Source organism: Schistocerca americana, chromosome 6 (genome assembly GCF_021461395.2).
Source record: "Schistocerca americana isolate TAMUIC-IGC-003095 chromosome 6, iqSchAmer2.1, whole genome shotgun sequence".
In the NCBI taxonomy this organism is placed as follows: Eukaryota; Metazoa; Arthropoda; class Insecta; order Orthoptera; family Acrididae; genus Schistocerca; species Schistocerca americana.
The window spans coordinates 28375555-28389910 of record NC_060124.1 but is presented as its reverse complement, the minus strand read 5'-3'; the positions used below and the strand labels follow the sequence as shown (position 1 = coordinate 28389910).

The 14356-nt window shown below is 40.0% G+C and overlaps 1 protein-coding gene across 1 annotated transcript in view; it reads right to left on the bottom strand.

Moving 5' to 3' along the window:
- Positions 1–14356, bottom strand: part of LOC124619703 (dynein axonemal heavy chain 2) — a 1014172-nt gene that overhangs the window by 895689 nt on the left and 104127 nt on the right. The window lies entirely within an intron of this gene.

Genomic DNA, 14356 nt, shown 5'->3' with positions numbered 1-14356 from the left:
TGAATGGAAGTAGCAATTACTTAACAAACTTACTTCGGAGCCATTTTAAGGTCGCGTGAGGCCCACTGCACAGGTGAACTGGAGGGGGGGGGGTCTCAAGCAACAACAGGTACTCATATTTCTTTAATATATACCATTATACTTCCATACAATATGTGAAGGAAATGTCTAATAAAATGCTATTCCAATTTAAGCACTAACAGATGCTAAGCAACTTCCTGTCAGACCAAAATTGTGTGACAGACTGGGAATAGAACCCAAAACTTCGTAAAACTAAAGAAATGAGTATGGGTCATACGTCATGATTGGGCAGCTCAGTCAGAAAGACTATGTGTATTGCAGCAGTTTTTTTATGTGGTGCTGGTGTGGATTGAAAGGATAGTTGAGGGAATTTGCAATAGACTCAATGTGATGGTTGTTGTACCAGTACTTCTCCTCAGTTCAGTAATTGTACAATAGGAGTGACAGGGAACAGTTTGGGAACTTTATTTTGGCACAGTTCTGTAAAGGTCAGCATCTGACTTCATTAGGCTGGCTTTACGTGGAACTTCTTTAATTTTTTTTGTAATCTTCTTTCCTGTGGCACTGCAAGCTTATCACTAATTAATAAACACATTCAATTGACACTTGACATCACAGTTCATCACATTTTCATCATATGACACCTGCTCAAAGAGTTAGTTTGGACATAGCTGATTATTTTTCAAGTACTTTACCTTCCACCAAGGATATTCACATGGAAATGTCCCACTAGTAGTCTTTTTAACTCATAATAATCTACCATACCTCATAACAATCTACCAAATAGCAGGATGTCAAATTAGTTCTGCCAGTATCTCACCTCCTACCTTCCAAACTTCACAAAAGCTCTCCTTCAAACCTTGCAGAACTTGCAAGAGCACTTGCCCACGAAAGGCAAAGATCCCAAGTTTGTGTCTCGGTCCAGCACACAGTTTTAATCTGCCAGAAGTTTCAATGGTTGTCATGATACCTGTGTTGCCTAGCACAGTGTTCTGCAACCACAGGGCCATGACACACTGGTGTGCCCACACAAAGTGAAGGGTGTGATGCGAACATTTACATAGCACTGTAAGAAATTACAGGATTTCAATTTTAGAACACCACAAATTTTTATGTTGTTAAAGAGATTAAATGTAATTTATTTACTTCAATTCGCGGAAGGGATGGCTTGCAAGGGGAGGGAAAGTAAGTTGGCCAAGCATCCCAGGAGCTTAGTTCATCAGTGCCACCTGCCAATGGCGACATGTCTGATTACTGAAATATTATGCCCATTGGACACTATGAACTGGCAGTACACCCGTGGACTGTTCCATCAACAAATACACTAGGAGAAACTGAAGAATAACAAGAAGGTGCTTGTTTATTTTTTAATTATTTAACACATGCTCATATGTTATATTTTCATAGAAATTAAATGTAATTTATTTACTCAATATTGCCATACTTTGCTTATCTTAATTGTCTTCTTGCCACTAGGCTGAGTGTACATTGTAGCACCACTTCTCTTGCTTTACCCCAAATTTCTAGAAATTAGTAAAAGTTTCCCTTTCTTATTCTCATTATTGCATTGTTTCGATATTTGTTCCAATTTTTGACCACTTGTAAACTTTATTGCTCTTTTTGTTTGCTGCCAAAAGACACATACACTGTTAGACAGTAATACAATATTTCAGTTCAACAACATTGTTGTCATTTCACCCTAGATTTTCAATTGTTAACGAGCATTTCAGTTCAGTTTTATCATAGTCATGTTCTGCAGTGGCTTGAACACTGTGACTGTCACACCAGTCTTTTCAGTTAGAGTATTGTTAAATCATTCCCTGCCCAATATGGGTAAGTTCAATGTACAGAGTGGTCCGCACTCGACTGCAAGTAGGGAAACTATCAAGCCTGAAAAAAAGAAACAGAAAGTTGTTCAAAGGCAATACAGTGATAATTATTTACCTTTTTTGGTATGGTGACGAAATATGCCCAATACCCGAGTGTGTTGTCTGTGGTGAAAAACTCAGTAATGCTGGTACACCCAGTAAAGTGAAATGACATTTGCGAAAAAACATTCCTCTCTCTTAAGTAAAGAAGTGAATTATTTTCGTTAAGTGTTCAGAATAAAATAAAGAACAATCAAATCTCACGACTATACCAGGACGCATTTCACAAAAAGTACATGAAGCTAGGTATAAGGAACCCGAAGCTACAGTAATGGCTGAAAAAACCACACACAATAGCAGAAACATTGTTAATGCTCACTTGTAAATGAATGGCAGAAATAGTCCCTTTTTTCACAAGATGCTACTGATGTTTCAAAAATTTCTCTCTCTGCTGAGACATTCAGCCACCGAGTTAGTGACACGTCCTGTGACATCGATGACATTTCGAAGGAGACAATAAAGAACAATCATTAGTTCTTATGTTGGATTGACTGTCCCACTGACATTGGCAGTTATGCACAACTTCTCTCCTATATAGGGTATGGTGATGCTGATGTAATTGAAAGCTTTTTCTCTTTTTTACAAAGAACTAACTGAAATATTTTGTGTGACTGATGACTATTTGGTCCGTAATGAACAAACTTGGGAGGATTGTATTAGTGTCTGCACAGACGGAGCTGCTTCTATGACAGAGCAAGTGAAAGGATTCATGGGTAAAGTATGTGAAGTAAATCCTAACTTATGAACTGACCATTGAAAAGATGACCTGTTATTGTGCAGACAGGCACAACGAAAAGACTGTTACACATGTGGCGATCAGCAAAAGCCTTCATTGTGTCTGTCTGCAACTCAACGGGTCATCTTTATGGTGAGTAGTACTCTATCCTATTCCTAGTATTGTTGTTATTCAAACCTGGTGTTTCCATTATTTGAACCAACCATTGTCTCACTCACCATGAAGCCACTATTTCTGCCATCTCCACTGAAAATTGTGATGGACTAAGTACTAAAAGCCATGAAAGTCATCAACTTACGGTCTTTAAATATGTGGCTTTTTAAGGTTTTATGTCAAGAAATGGAATCACGGTGTACTACACCTCTGCTGCATAGAGAAGTGTAATGGTTATTTTGAGGTAAAGTGCTAACATGAATGTCTGAACTTAAGACATGAGGTACTTGGGTTTTTGACTATTGAGGGCATTAGTATACAGATTTAATTGCAGATGATGAATGGGAATCTGAGTTGACACATCTTTCTGATATTTTTGTGCACTTAAACGAACTAAACAGAGAAATGCAAGGTAGAAATGAAAATATTGTGCCCAGTATGAATAATATTCAAGGATTTATCAATAAGTTAAATTTGTGGATACAAATAATTGGAACTGGACCATGCAAGGTAGCCTCTCAACGACAATAATGACTAGATGAATTTAATTAAAGAACATTTAGTAATATATACTATGAGGTTTCGGGACAGCAGCTGGGTTGTGTTGACTTCTTGCCACAGTATTTCGGTTAGCAATCATTCGGCCATCCTCAGGTGTCCGCCACTGAAGACTGCTAGTTCACGGTGTCAGCTTTATAGCAAAAATTGGTGCAGAGATGGATGCACATTGGCAGCCATCAAAGAAGTGTCCTCTATCGAAGTCCAACCCCTCTGCAAATACTATTCCATCTCTGGCATGCAAGCCCATGTGTAAAGGTGAAACTACACGTCCACCCTCTGTCAGAATGTGCACTCACAGCACTAAAAGCAAATGTCAGATGTTGCCTTTTGCAGCCCAGTAAGTCAGCCGTAGCTGAGCATTCTATTACTACAGGACTCACTATGGATTATTCTGCCACAAAATCCTGGCTCCACTAGGTCCTTTTGGGACTCAGTAATTAAAGAATCTATGGAAATACATCTAGCACAAGGTATTATAAATCATAATGGCAGTTTTCAACTGGACAAGGCTAGGTAGCCGTTGATCTCTTTAATTTCTTCTGAAAGAAAACATTTTATTCATAATGACACATCTGGTGACATCTGACGACTGTTTCTACCACCACGAGCACGCACTCCAGCAGAGTTTTACCTTTACACTTACACTTGTGTGCCACAGATGGAACACTATTTGCAGAGGGTGTGGACTTCAATAGAGGACATTCCAGTGATGGCTGCCAATGCGCATGCGTCCCCACGCCAATTTTTGCTATTAAGCTGACACCGTAAACTAGCAGTCTCCAACAGCAGACATCTGAAGATGGCTGAACGGTTGCCAGCCAAAATATTGTGGCAAGATATCAACATGATCTGTCTGCAACCTCGAATTCTCACAAAATACAATAATATTTTGGAGAGAGTGTTGAAGATTTTGACTAGGTTCATGACCCTTTCAAGAATTTGAAACATATTCCAAATAACCTAGGTTGAGGCTTACAAGAGGAACTGGCCGATAACAGAACACCACGATTAAAATTTTTGAAAGTACTTTTGAATATATTTTGGTTGACCAGAGTTATTTACCTTAAAATTTGTATTAGAAACGTCTGTTTCCTACAGTGAGCTAAAGCTAACAAGTCATTAATAAATGCATGAGCCTACTCCTATTTTACAATAATAACTGATTACATAATAGTGTAATAACTCACAATTATATTAAGGTCCAGATGATTTTGAGGGGACAGGCATTTTGGTGTGCCAAGTTGAGTCTAGGCGTGTCTCGATGTACAGTGAGTAATAAAAGGTTGCAGAATGCTGGCTTAGTGGACAGGAGGACAGATGAATCTTCTGCGTGAATGGTGGAAGAATTGTTTTCCTAACCTCACCTGAATATGCTTTCTTTTAGGCTTCTACTAACAAAATATAAAATAACTGAATAGTCTGGTAATTAATGTAGTCCACACCAAAGTGTTTTTTAGCCAGTCTTAGAAAAATGTGGTCATGCCTCTGGAAGTGTCTGCTCAGTTCGACATCCACCAGGAGAAGACAAATTAGATCTGTCTTTCTTCAGGAAAATGTTGCATCAAACCAAGAAACTAAACAGAAAGAGTTATGTCACAGACAGGGGATATATGATATCTTAGAAGCTCCCTCAAAATGAATTCAGAATGAAAGGAAAAGGAAGAATACGAGATAGTCAGGGCAAAAGGAGAACAGAAGACATATTCCAAAAGACAAAGAGGAACAGATGATATGACTCCAAACGATAGGAACCCTACCCATCCTTTATCCTTGGAACCCCTCTGTGGAAGATGTTTGACCAGGACCACAAAATAGAATTGGCCTTTAACCTCACAGAATGAGTAATGTTACACTTTTCTTCCATAGCCCCAAAAATTGACCTGATTCCTCACTATGAAGAAGATGAAATCAATGCCTGACATCCTTTTTCATTTCTCTCTAGTATTTAATACCAGCAAATCAATCCTTATGGTGGCCAAGGAATAGACACACTTTAAAAACTACAAAAATAAAATATATGGAAGAAGAAGAAAACCTCACAATATGCACCATGATGGTTAACCTAGTCCCCTTATCGATAATGTAAATTCCCTTAGAAAGTTATTTAAACTCTTATATTTCATAAATAACAAAGATATGAAATTATCATGACCTAACACAATTTTTTTATAAAACCCCATGGGTTCAAAACAGTTCCTCTTACAACTAAATTATAGCTGATCATGGACATCCAGTGTTGGCTCTGAAAGGCCTTATTGTTTCTGTAATTCTAGGAACTGGTTTCTTCATGAATAATGGGGCCATTATAGATTTCTCTAAAGAGCTGCTCCTTTAAAAAATGTGGTAACTACAAGATTCTGTTCATTAATAAGAAGACATGTAAGGGTAGTATCTGACTTAATTGATAGTTGATGACTGATGGTGATGTCTCAACAGTCCTCTGTGCAATTAAGCTTAAACAAGGATATGAATAAAGCTTGTAGTCAAAAGACCATTCTAAATGTGGGGAAACAATCGAATACTATCACTGTTTAAAATGCATCAACAAGCGTTTTCATTACAGTTTGCTGGCATTAAACGGTGTGAGATGACACAAACAGGAACAGATGCCAAATGGATTTGAAATAAGATGTGAGATGAACAAAAGAGCTGAAGCTCTTATGTCAAGGTAGGTGACATAGCAGAGGTGGGAGAACAGTTGTCAGATATATTGTGTTCAATACCAGGAGATTGACATGAGGTTGCTAGGGACTGGAAAGTGTGAAGAGAAATTCATCCCACTTTTCACAAAAGTCCAAGTGGCACAGTAATCTGCTCATCCCAACTTAGCCTGCTTGACCACAAAGTTAAGTAAGAGAGTGTACCCAGCAGAAATTAAGATTTATGCTTTCCAACACACAAATTGTGTACACTAAACAGTCCATTGCAAAATAACAGACAGAATGGACCTCATTTCAGGGCATGATTTTAGAAAGTCATAGCCTTGTCAAAGTAGCTGATTAATACATTTAACACCAAGATAATAGTTAGTGACAAGAGGTGTACTCCTAAGATGTTTTTTGGAGGGGTTAGCAGTACCAGGATTGGATGTGATGGCCTGAGAAATCTGTTTTGAACTAGGCTGGTGGGGTAATTATGTCCATTGAGGGCTAGGTGTGAAGGGAGGTGTATTGCTGTAAAGAGTCTGCATCTGGAAAAAATACATTTGCCTCAAATGCCAAGGCTGTACGGGAGGGAACGTTTGACACGGAAAGGATGGAAACTGTCAATATGTAAGTATTGCTGTTTGTTCTCAGGTTTAATGTGAACAGAAGCACATAGCTTATCTTCAGTGAGGACGAAATCAATGTCAAGAAAAGTGGCATGGCATTCAGAATAGGGCCATGTAAAATTTAATTGGGAGAATGTATTTATAGATTAGAAAAATTTTAATGCCTCAGCCTCAGCATGAGTTCATATGGCAAAGATGTCATCAATGTATTTAAACCAAACCAAGGTCTGAAGGCTTATGGATCCCAGAAATGCCCCCTCCAAGTGACCTGTGTAAAAGTTGGCACAGGTAAGAGTCATCCTGGTTCCCATGGCTGTGTCCCTGATCTGCTAGTGTTCTGCCTCTCAAACATAAAGTAGTTGTTGGTAAGTTCATTGGTTGATTTGTGGGAGGAGACCAAACAGCAAGGTCATAGAACCCCATCCTGGCATTTGCCTGAAGCGATTTAGGGAAACCACAATAAACTTGAATCAGGATGGCCGGACGTGCATTTGAACTGTCATACTCCTAAATCCGAGTCCAGTGTGCTAACCGTTGCACCACCTTCCTCAGTGCATTGGTAAGTACCAAGTTGATTACAGTGAGCAGGAAGGATCTCATACGTTTGGAATCAGGTGGGTGCTGATAGGAAATCTTCAGAGACAGACACACCATGTACATGGGCAATGTTACTAAGAGGGAGGTAGCATCAGTGATAACTAGCAAGGTGTGTGATGGGAATAGGACAAACACAGATTTCAGATGGCTGAAGTATATACAATTCCCATACATATTTATCAATTGTGAAGCATTGGTGGGTCCACTAGTTAGGTGTATTTGAATGATAAATCATTTTGTAATTTCAAAGGAAATGGTATGACAATGACTCGTGTCTATGGGAGGAGATGAAATTATGTAGACCGCCCCATTCTCACTGATGACATCTTGCAGTTCAGCCACTTAGTAGATGCACTTCTTGTGTTTTAACACAATTTTACTCTTAACAGGTAACAACACTTGTAAATTTTAAAGATATGCGTGGTCACAAGATTTTAAAACTTTGTGGGACTCAAGATTTTTGTGGAATGGATCAAGATTAAATGCATTCACAGTTGAGATGGTTAACCAACTCCCTTACTTGTGGATCAACCTCTGATTGTTATAACATTAAGGCACACTGAAACAATAACATTTCCTGCATTTTCATGTTATGATTGACTGTATGGTACTGGGTGCATTTATCCAATCTATATATTTATTATATTATTTTATAAAAGATTGCTGAAGTTAATTTATATGTTTGGATTTATTTTTTTCTTTATAACACACACTTAATGTAAGTTCAGCATTTTGAACTGTTGAAAATATTTAATATACATCTGAACAACACTTTTCATTCAGCTTTATTAATAACTCCTGTTGTCCACAGTCAATAATTAACTTGTTCCTACTTTCACTTAATTTGTTTTGACAACATAATTAGCTTCAATATCCACACTATTACTTCATATGTAAAAATTTTATTCCAATAGGCAAAAGTGTGAGTGTGTAATATCAAACACTACAATGAATGCAACTTGCCTACACAATTAAAGATTTGCACGCTAGTCCCAAACCCTGCTCAGCTCTTACGTAACTGTCATTCAATCTGGTGATGAAACATATTATGCGTTGGTAATCACACCATTTTGGGGTACTCACAATGAATCTGTTTTATCCTAAAAGAAACCACATACCCTTTTTATGTGAAGCCATATCGAATTCTTAGAGCTTATAAAGAAACAGTGGAAAGAAACAGTGGTAACTGAAACTGATTTTTTTATATCAGGTAATGCAGCACACTTTATATACAAATTAGAAGTATTTTGAATATTTTTTTAACCAGCGTAGGGTTATTAAAAAATTACAAAGAAAATGATGCTATTTTTTTTCCAAAATGCTTCCCCAAATTGAGGTACCATTTCATACAATGTTATAAATTTGAAGGAGACAAAATTTTTACCATATATGCATGACATGATGGCTGAGGTACTAGACCCAATTAATTCCACCTATTATGTGAATTACAAGAATAAAAAAATATCACATCTTACATTTTAATTTTTATAATGTTTTTCCTAATAAAAATGTTATTTTTTCTATGGTTTAGTTGATTCTGCAATAAAGCTTAGGCCTACTGCATAAGTATGGACTATTGGCAATTTACAGAAAAAAATTAGAGCAATGCTTTATAAACTTTAGGAAATATTTGTAACTGAATTCTAAAAAATACAACTTGCGAGAAATTGTGACTGAATGTATGAGTTCAATTAAACTGTGTCTCAGAACATTCCTGAAGTGTAGTCTTCATCCTGCAGCATTTCTTCACCTTCAAGCTTCCTGTTGGCATTCCTTTTAGCAGTTCTTGCTTCTTTGGTAATTTGAAGAGTGAATCTTTCAGCTTCATGCACCCACTGTCTGTCACACGCAAGAAATTGAGCTCATATTAGAGAAATATTTTATGCCTAAATTATTCAAGACTTCCAACCTTCCTGTCAGTCCATCATTGAAACATATTGCTGCATCTAGTACACCAACTTTTAATGTATTTAGTCCTACAAAAACATTCTTGGGTAATCTTTCCCATATACAATGGCCAGTCCATAATAACTCTGAAGGTCTATTTCAGTTTCTGTCAATCTGCCTCAGCCAGACAGAGATTTTCCATCAGATAGCAACTTTCCTTTCATTTCTCTTCATAGCTTCCTCAATCTAGCACCCATCCTCTTTTGAAAATGTCCACAACAATCCAATTTTGTTACCAAGGTTTCACCATAAACATTGAACTCATTTGTACTCTGAGTGCCCCCATGAAGACATTTACTAAGCAATACAGGGTCACTCAGGTCTCTAAAAACTGGTTTTATTTCATTCATAACAGGCTTAGGAAGAGAATACTTATGATGGTATATTTGACCACTTTCTTTTGCTTTTTGGTAACCACACCAAGAATCTGCTCCTTTAGGGCAAAGTCTGTGAACAGGGTGGTCATGTGTCGACAACTTATGAAAGTAGGTGGCCCATACAGCTTTTCTCATTGCTGTAACATCATTCAGAGGTGCAGTTCATCTAATGGCCAGTCCATAATAACTCTGAAGAAAGTATATTTCAGTTTCTGTCAATCTGCCTCAGCCAGACAGAGATTTTCCATCAGATAGCAACTTTCCTTTCATTTCTCTTCATAGCTTCCTCAATCTAGCACCCATACTCTTTTGCAAATGTCCACAACAATCCAATTTTGTTACCAAGGTATCACCATAAACATTGAACTCCTTAATTTTATTGAAAACTTTAATAAGAGTCCTCATCACCTAGGTACTTCGTATATCTAACATTATAAATGGGAGCCACCCTCTGAAATATTTTTAGAGTTCCATCACACTCCATACCTCCACTGTAACCATCATAATTCTTAGAACACTGATGTTCAATATGTCCTTCAGTGTTACCATGGCAGGTGTGGCAGTACTTAGATTATATTAACTTTCATTCCAATTGATCCATAGTGAGGAGGTCCTCCAGGATGTGGAACATGACAGAAAAACAATAATACATGACAAATATTTACAACTGAAACAAATAAGCTAATGTACCTTCCACAGGTCCCAAGTGGAATGATGATCTTTTTTTTTTACTGAAAACTATATGAAAGAATCAATTTACAAACACTAAAGCACTGAATTTAAAATAAAAAAGGTTTTCTTCTTATTTATGAGGTAATAAACATGTAATAGAACTACTACAATACTTATTTACAATGAACACATTACTGCACTGAAATGGTGAAGAAGTTATATATATATATATATATATATATATATATATATATATATATATATATATATATATATATATATATATATCAATATAATGGAAGGAAACATTCCACGTGGGAAAAATTATATATAAAAACAAAGATGAGGTGACTTACCGAACAAAAGTGCTGGCAGGTCGATAGACACACAAACAAACACAAACACACACACAAAATTCAAGCTTTCGCAACAAACTGTTGCCTCATCAGGAAAGAGGGAAGGAGAGGGGAAGACGAAAGGAAGTGGGTTTTAAGGGAGAGGGTAAGGAGTCATTCCAATCCCGGGAGCGGAAAGACTTACCTTAGGGGGAAAAAAGGACAGGTATACACTCGCACACACGCACATATCCATCCACACATACAGACACAAGCAGACATATTTAAAGACAAAGAGTTTGGGCAGAGATGTCAGTCGAGGCAGAAGTGTAGAGGCAAAGAAGTTGTTGAAAGACAGGTGAGGTATGAGTGGCGGCAACTTGAAATTAGCGGAGATTGAGGCCTGGCGGATGACGAGAAGAGAGGATATACTGAAGGGCAAGTTCCCATCTCCGGAGTTCGGATAGGTTGGTGTTGGTGGGAAGTATCCAGATAACCCGGACGGTGTAACACTGTGCCAAGATGTGCTGGCTGTGCACCAAGGCATGTTTAGCCACAGGGTGATCCTCATTACCAACAAACACTGTCTGCCTGTGTCCATTCATGCGAATGGACAGTTTGTTGCTGGTCATTCCCACATAGAATGCATCACAGTGTAGGCAGGTCAGTTGGTAAATCACGTGGGTGCTTTCACACGTGGCTCTGCCTCTGATCGTGTACACCTTCCGGGTTAAAGGACTGGAGTAGGTGGTGGTGGGAGGGTGCATGGGACAGGTTTTGCATCGGGGGCGGTTACAAGGATAGGAGCCAGAGGGTAGGGAAGGTGGTTTGGGGATTTCATAGGGATGAACTAACAGGTTACGAAGGTTAGGTGGACGGCGGAAAGACACTCTTGGCGGAGTGGGGAGGATTTCATGAAGGATGGATCTCATTTCAGGGCAGGATTTGAGGAAGTCGTACCCCTGCTGGAGAGCCACATTCAGAGTCTGGTCCAGTCCCGGAAAGTATCCTGTCACAAGTGGGGCACTTTTGTGGTTCTTCTGTGGGGGATTCTGGGTTTGAGGGGACGAGGAAGTGGATCAGGTTATTTGCTTCTGTACCAGGTCGCATCCCGCAACTACCCTCCCGACCTGGTACAGAAGCAAATAACCAGAGCCACTTCCTCGTCCCCTCAAACCCAGAATCCCCCACAGAAGAACCACAAAAGTGCCCCACTTGTGACAGGATACTTTCCGGGACTGGACCAGACTCTGAATGTGGCTCTCCAGCAGGGGTACGACTTCCTCAAATCCTGCCCTGAAATGAGATCCATCCTTCATGAAATCCTCCCCACTCCGCCAAGAGTGTCTTTCCGCCGTCCACCTAACCTTCGTAACCTGTTAGTTCATCCCTATGAAATCCCCAAACCACCTTCCCTACCCTCTGGCTCCTATCCTTGTAACCGCCCCCGATGCAAAACCTGTCCCATGCACCCTCCCACCACCACCTACTCCAGTCCTTTAACCCGGAAGGTGTACACGATCAGAGGCAGAGCCACGTGTGAAAGCACCCACGTGATTTACCAACTGACCTGCCTACACTGTGATGCATTCTATGTGGGAATGACCAGCAACAAACTGTCCATTCGCATGAATGGACACAGGCAGACAGTGTTTGTTGGTAATGAGGATCACCCTGTGGCTAAACATGCCTTGGTGCACGGCCAGCACATCTTGGCACAGTGTTACACCGTCCGGGTTATCTGGATACTTCCCACCAACACCAACCTATCCGAACTCCGGAGATGGGAACTTGCCCTTCAGTATATCCTCTCTTCTCGTCATCCGCCAGGCCTCAATCTCCGCTAATTTCAAGTTGCCGCCACTCATACCTCACCCGTCTTTCAACAACTTCTTTGCCTCTACACTTCTGCCTCGACTGACATCTCTGCCCAAACTCTTTGTCTTTAAATATGTCTGCTTGTGTCTGTATGTGTGGATGGATATGTGCGTGTGTGCGAGTGTATACCTGTCCTTTTTTCCCCCTAAGGTAAGTCTTTCCGCTCCCGGGATTGGAATGACTCCTTACCCTCTCCCTTAAAACCCACTTCCTTTCGTCTTCCCCTCTCCTTCCCTCTTTCCTGATGAGGCAACAGTTTGTTGCGAAAGCTTGAATTTTGTGTGTGTGTTTGTGTTTGTTTGTGTGTCTATCGACCTGCCAGCGCTTTTGTTCGGTAAGTCACCTCATCTTTGTTTTTTTTATTTTTTTATATATATATATATATATATATATATATATATATATATATATATATATATATATATATATATATATATTTTTTTTTTCGAAATTTTCCCGAATTTCTCCGTCCTTTAAGATGTTTTGGCGGCAACACAACCACCTAACCTTTATGCGCATCGTTGTCTACCAACCCAAGTCCAACATAGCCCATCTGTAACCAACACCTTTTCGCCTTTTTTCATTCCAGATCTCCAGTTTCTTTCCTGCTCACCTTTATCTCTCCCCATATATTTTTATTTTCATTTTCATTTCACCTCTTGTTACACTTTCCACCTTCTAATACCATGTCACCCTCACAACACCCCCACAATGATCCCTTAAGTTTTATTTACATTCCCTCCGCAAACATGCCTTCGCCCTAGCCAGATTACGGTCGCATATTTTATTTTCTCAGGCTTGTCTGACATTTGGCATTACTCCCAAAGGCCTCACACTCAAAGTTCCCATCTCTGGCTGCAACCCTTCCTTCCATCAGTCCCTATACCAGTTCCAAACTGAACAATCCATTGCCCTCACCCACCTAATCCTTCACCTACACATCAACTCAGCCAATGAACACACCCGTCAACTCCTATCCTTAATAAAAGTCCTTAATCTTTCCTCTCCCACATCCACACCGGCTGTTCAGAGCATCCTCCTACAGGCCAACCGTAAATTAGAACAGCATGCCACCCTCCACCTCAAAAAACTATCCAATCCCCTGGTTTCCCACCTCCGGAAAGGCAACTCACTCACCCTTCACAACCTTTCCAGCAAACCTCAACCTCCTCTCATTGCACACAAACCCAGTCTCTCCCATCTACTCAATCTCCCACTTCCAGCTCCACTCCCTCCAAAACCTCAAAATTCCGATCAACACAATCTGGAACCACAACACCCTAATTCAGTAGTTACCCTTTCCTCCAAACCTCTCTCCCAATCCGAAACCTCTGTCCTATCCAAAGGCCTCACCTTCAGCCCCACTCCGAGATTCAACCAAACAGCCCTCGTCAAAGATTTACTGTCCTACACTCGTACTCTCTGCTGGAAGTATCACTTTGCCACGAAGAAAAATGATCCTAATCCTACTCCTAATGATCCGACTCCTCAAGACACCATCCAAATTGAACCCTGCCTGGAACAGTTCCGTCCTCCGTCACAGCGGGACCCACCTCCTCTTCCTCAAAATCACCCTCTCCAAACCTTCCAGGAATTTCTGACTTCCAGCCTTGCATCTCAATCCTTCTTAAAAAACCTTAATCCTACACCCAACATCACCACTGCTGAAGCTCAGGCTATCCGTGATCTGAAGGCTGACCGATCCATCGTCATTCTTCCGGCGGACAAGGGTTCCACGACCGTGGTACTTGATCGTCGGGAGTATGTGGCTGAGGGACTGCGTCAGCTTTCAGACAACACCACATACAAAGTTTGCCAAGGTAACCCCATTCCCGATGTCCAGGCGGAGCTTCAAGGAATCCTCAGAACCTTAGGCCCCC